This window comes from Aptenodytes forsteri, unplaced genomic scaffold, assembly GCF_000699145.1.
Source record: "Aptenodytes forsteri isolate BGI_AS27 unplaced genomic scaffold, ASM69914v1 Scaffold69, whole genome shotgun sequence".
Classification (NCBI taxonomy): Eukaryota; Metazoa; Chordata; class Aves; order Sphenisciformes; family Spheniscidae; genus Aptenodytes; species Aptenodytes forsteri.
This window is the reverse complement of record NW_008795885.1, coordinates 4027819-4033432: the sequence shown is the minus strand read 5'-3', so window position 1 is coordinate 4033432 and position 5614 is coordinate 4027819.

The following is a 5614-nucleotide window of genomic DNA, read 5'->3' as shown; positions in this document are numbered from 1 at the left end:
CCCCGGGGGAGTGAGCGAGTGGCTGTGTGGTGCTTAGTTGCCAGCTGGGGTTAAACTACGACATGTTTATTTCAGTTGTATCTCACGCATACTTTCTAAACATAACTAAAAGTGGGCTCAGCAGTTGTCTTAGTTCTTTTGTGTTTCCCATCTTTATCAATGAAAGCATTCATTAGGATTCTGATCCTCTTTACTGCAAATATAAATAAAATCTGACAAAATTGTAAGTAAATCCTTTAGTGTTGGAAGCTGATAGAATAGGGAAAAAATTAATTTTATGCATGAAAAATCTCATTAAGCAGCTTCATGGAAATAAAAGAAATTGGCATCAGAGCCCATGATGTATACCGTTCATCACTTTGTCATTGCAGCCACTCAGCCTGGTCTGTTCACGCCACTTATGTGAGCCGTGTTCTCCTTTATGGGACCTGTGTTAGTCTACCTAGACAACACAAAGGTCAATGGGTTCTGAGGGAAAAATGCCCTGCTTTTCTCATATGTGATCAGAAACTTAATACAGATCAGCTGAAACAGCATAATTTTCTGAACCAGTTTTTCCCTGATGTGTAGCAGTGTCCCCCTAGAGGCTACAAGGACAAGCAAGAGAAGACTTAGTTAGAAAGGTCATTTAGGACTCATAAAAACCATTAACTAAAGTGCATGAAGCATTGCTTATAACTAAATTGTATTTCACAGAATAAGCAAACACACAATTCCTTCAAGATGCAATTGCAAGGCATTGGCTCCTCTTCTCAGAACACTTCAGTTTCTAATTTTAACAGCAGAGAATGTCCTCAAGGTACGAAGGGGAGATAATCAAATGAAGTGGGGGATTTGAAAAGGCCAGAAGCAGCACTTGCTAATTCCCCTACATTAAATGTGGAGAGGCCTTTATAGCTTTGTGACTCCTTCAGCTTTGTGGAAGTACAAATATTCATGCTTTTTATTTTGGACCAGAGATAGGTAATTTTGATTAATAACTGACTGGCACTAAGGATGTCTAATCACTGCATTTTCTGTGCTTAATTCTGAAAGTTTTAACACCAGTGAACCCTTCAGAATGTTTGATAATTCTTTTTTGCAAAAATGATATCTTACTGTAAAGAGGGATGTCATCTCCTGCTTAATCTGTACTATGAACTCCTATCAATTTTGCATTTCTATGATATGCCAGTTATGATTAATATTATATAAAGGAATAGTTGTGGCCCTTGTAATCATTTACATAAATATGTACCCAACTAGCTCAGTAATAAAAATCTTCAGTTTTTAATGAAATAGAAGTTAGTAATATAGGTAAATAAATGTAAATTATCTACATAAGAATTTAATAATTATTTTTTTAATAATAAATATGCATTGTATTCACATGTGCACATTGAACAGTACCATGGTGTGATATCAGAAAGGGAGAAAACCATCTCACTCATGGCTCTGACTCTCAAGCAAGAACAGCATAGCTTGGTATGACTCAGAAACTATTGCCTCCACCTGTTCTTTCCACCTGCAGGGGACAGACGTCTGAGATGCTTGTGCAGATGTTCCTGAAGCACTGTAGTTAACAAGATAGTGTTTTAACATAAATTGAATCCAGTGGTGCTTCATCCTAAAAAGATGTCGTGCAACTCTCTCCAGTTCCTCGGCTGAGTCATTCGTGGCTCAGCAGTCTGTGTATGGAGGCTGAGACAGGTGACTACGGCAATAACCCGAGCACCCATCTGAAACTGTGGCATCTCTGAGGCATGCTCTACTCATGCTATCTGATGTTATGGTTACTATCTGAGGAAACATGTAAGGCAAACCTTAAGACTTGGGTTTTTCTCTTTTGCAGCAGCTCAGAAACCCACAGTTATCTCCAGATATGAGAAAATAATTAGAACAGTGATAGACTGAAGTTCCTTCACAATACCTCTGACTATCACTTTTAATATCTCTTTATCCAAATTGGGATACCCTTTGGATTTTGATATCTCCTCCTTCTTAATGATAATCCTTTTTTAAATCATGCAGCTGCCTTATTGCTTGGCCCATGTGCACATCCTGCTGCTGGGTTTGCCCTTTGTTTTGTGTATGGCTATTAACACCTCATTTAGGTCTGTTGGGAAATCATCTAACTAGCAATTATCCATAGAACTCATTAGGGAATTAGCTATTTATGTGTGAGTGAAGATGGTTTTGTTATGTAGTAAAATCTAAAAATCTACTAATATGGGGTGCAGTCTGTTCTTGAAAATAAATTTCTGACAATGCAGCCAAAAGAAAAATATGAAAACTCTACTCATACATTTTTAGGAATTCACATTTTATATTATTTGCTTTTTTGGTACTTTGGTAAGCTAATTCCTCCACCATGTTCAAATGAGTAAACCAGATGAGGAAAGCGTGTCAGTAATTTAACATCCTTAATTATGAAGCACTAGACTGAGTTTGTGGTATTTTGTCACATGATTTGAGCTAGAAATTGCACACTTCTCAGCTAGTTGAAAGTGATAAGCCAATTGTAAGAGTGGTTTAAAATTTGCCTACAAAAGGGTTTTAGAATTCAGCTCATTCTGTGTGTATGGATATTTTCACTCGAAAATGACCATTATAACATACTCTGTAATTAAGGGAAAGAGTATTAGAAACTATGTGTTCTGCAAAATGCATAAAAAATATTTCTAAGGGCTCTATGGCTTTTACCAGACACATTTCATAGGTTTGTTTTCCACATGTTCAAGGTGCAAAGGAGGGGAAAGGTCCAGTAGGTGGATTTTATGATTCCATTAGGTCTACTATTTTTCCTCACTTTGCATAAATGCAGTTTTTATGTTTTGACAGAAAGGAAGAAAACATATAAACATGTATTTTCTGACAAAATACTTTTTTTTAATTTTATTTGCAATCTAAAGCCATAATAACCATTCAGCCAGAGCCAGCTCAGGATAAAAGGCTAATTAAAAGCTTCAGGTACGAAAAGTCTTCTGTGTGAGACTGAGTTCTTGCTGAGAAAAACCTAGCGTAGCTCCTAATAGTTCTGCCGTGCTGTCAGACATCTCTCTTTTACTCAATGTGCCTCGTGGCCTTGTGCAGCCCATGGGGACCCCAGTTTGTGTTTCTTCTCTGAAGCCGTGATTGTCACACTTGCAGCAAGTTCAGCCACAGAATGTGGGACTGTGGTAATTGGTTGTCAGCCTAGAGTGGCTATTCTCTTGTCAGTAGACTCCATTGGCCTAAAGTTTAAGTAGCAGCACAAAGATATATATTAATCTTTTATTTGCTCAGTCATCACGATTTCATCAATTAATACGTGCAGTAGGCCCTACCAGCTGTGACTGGAGTTTACCATCACAGTATTTTCCCCCACTAGGAAAATATGACTACAAAAGTTGTTATTGTTTGGCTTCATACAGTTGCAAATACAGGTCTCAAGTATTTCTGGTAGTGATAAACCTTGCATCCAAATACCCTTATATTTTAGGAAGGAGAGATTGTAAGAATTTCAAGATAATATTTCCATGACTGCTGTGGAAGGGGAAGTGGAAACTAACATTGTTCCAAATTTTTGCCCTTTCACTATAATGCTTCTCCCAGTTCAGTGTAGGCAATGTCTACCTTTACCTAATTCAGCTTGCAGCCATTGATCATGCCCTCTTCAGCCCTGGGAACTCATCACACACAAAGATAAAAGAGACATACATCAAAGTTGAGCAAAGGAAAAAGAGCAGATAGATTAATTCAGTTACTAGGATATTCATACAACAACAGGACGACAGGATTTAGGAGAAAACTTTGTGGTCTCTTAAGATCAGAGAAGGTGGGATTAGAAAATGTTTTGATGTTACACTGTGATTCAAATATTATTTTGACTGAAATATTGACAAATATTCCAATACAAACATTTTCAAGTACCCATGGCACATCTGCCTGGCCACATCAGGCCATATCAGGCCACATCTGAAGTTCAACACCCCAACATTGGAGAACATGCAAGAGCAGGGTAATGCTGTATTTAAGAGTGTGTTACACAGACTGCTGTAGGAATCAGGGCTGTGCGTAGGTCCCAAGACTGATTTTCTCATTCCTGCCATTTCAAGGTAAAGGGAATGATCCAGGGACTCTTGTCTTGTAGGTGTAAATCTCCAAATGTGTTAATAACAGATTGTGTAAGCATTTCTACTCCTTTTCAGATTAACCTGATAACACTGGTATCTTCAATGTGAGAAGCAAGATCAGCCAGCTCCCACCTAAGACTAGTGACCTGACTGCATGAGTGCTCCTCCTCTATTCCCCTTTACAGTAGTGTTGGAAAAAGTATTTTAGCGACTGGCTTAACGTCATCCATGTATTCAAACACTGGTCTTGGCTGAAGCTGGCAACCTTGGCTTCTCACCTGTCACATCCTATGTGAGACCAGTGCCTTGGTGTATCTCCTGCAGGGAAGAGAGGCACAGAAGCTGGCAACCCTCAGACCTGATGGTATGTGAGTGCTCCCTCTCCCCTTGGTCTCTGTGAAGAGATGAACAAATCAACTTAAAGTCATAGTGTTTTGGACTGAGACGGAGGGAAGAATTCAGTCCCGTACTCTGCTAAGGGGCGGTGATTAACAGCAGCAAAGCTGTGTGCTCCACTGTTACTTGTAGCACAAAATACTGCTCATTTGAAGTTAACATGTCTAAATTTGCACCGAAAGGGAGAAGAGCAGAAGGAGAAGCACTCACAGTTGGAATCAGCTGAGAGGTAGTTTAAGAAAATACTACCCCTCAGCTGCAGCTAGTTGCTGCCTGCCTTCTGACACTGGTACTTGGCTGCAGCAGCGTGAATTGGTTTTAACAGATGTTCGCACCTCAAGTGTGAGAGCACATTTGGTGTGCTCACAGGCATGCTGTGAAGAAGCTGGAGATCGTCACCTCAGCTGCCTGCCTGTGCAGGCGTAGCTCCAGATTCTCCATATCACAGCCTTCTAGAGCATGCAGTGCTCCTCACGACCGAGCTGTCTTGTAACTCAAGCATGTGCTTGCTGGATGTTGCTGCTTCAACTCCTAGCCTTGTTTCCTAGGAGAAAAGCAAAAGGGGGATAGAAAATAAAAAGTGACAAAATTGGAAGGGTCTGGAGAAGAAATATGTCAATAAACAAACTCATCCTCTGAGAGACTACCTGTGCTATGAACAACTTTCCTAGGAGGAAGGGAGAAGATCTTATTAATGGCCAGAAATTAGTTTGTACTGCAGAGGGACCAAAGAGGAAAATTGTAGGGTTTTTTTACTCACTCTTTTCATGCTTTAGCACTGAACAAGGAGTCAGACATGAGTTGTCTTCTGCCAGTTTGTGAAATCTAAACCAAAAAAAACACTTAAAAACCAAGTAATAACGTATGGACAATCTGCCGGATTCCTGCCTCTGAGCAGATATACAGGAATTTAAGACCCTGTACTGGTTTTGGCTGGGATAAAGTTAATTTTCTTCACAGAGGTTGGTATGAGGCTATGTTTTGGATTTGTGCTGGAAACAGTGTTGATAACACAGGGATGTTTTCACTACTGCTGAGCAGTGCTTACACAGAGTCAAGGCCTTTTCTGCTTCTCACCCCACCCCACCAGCGAGTAGGCTGGGGGGGCACAAGAAGCTGGGAGG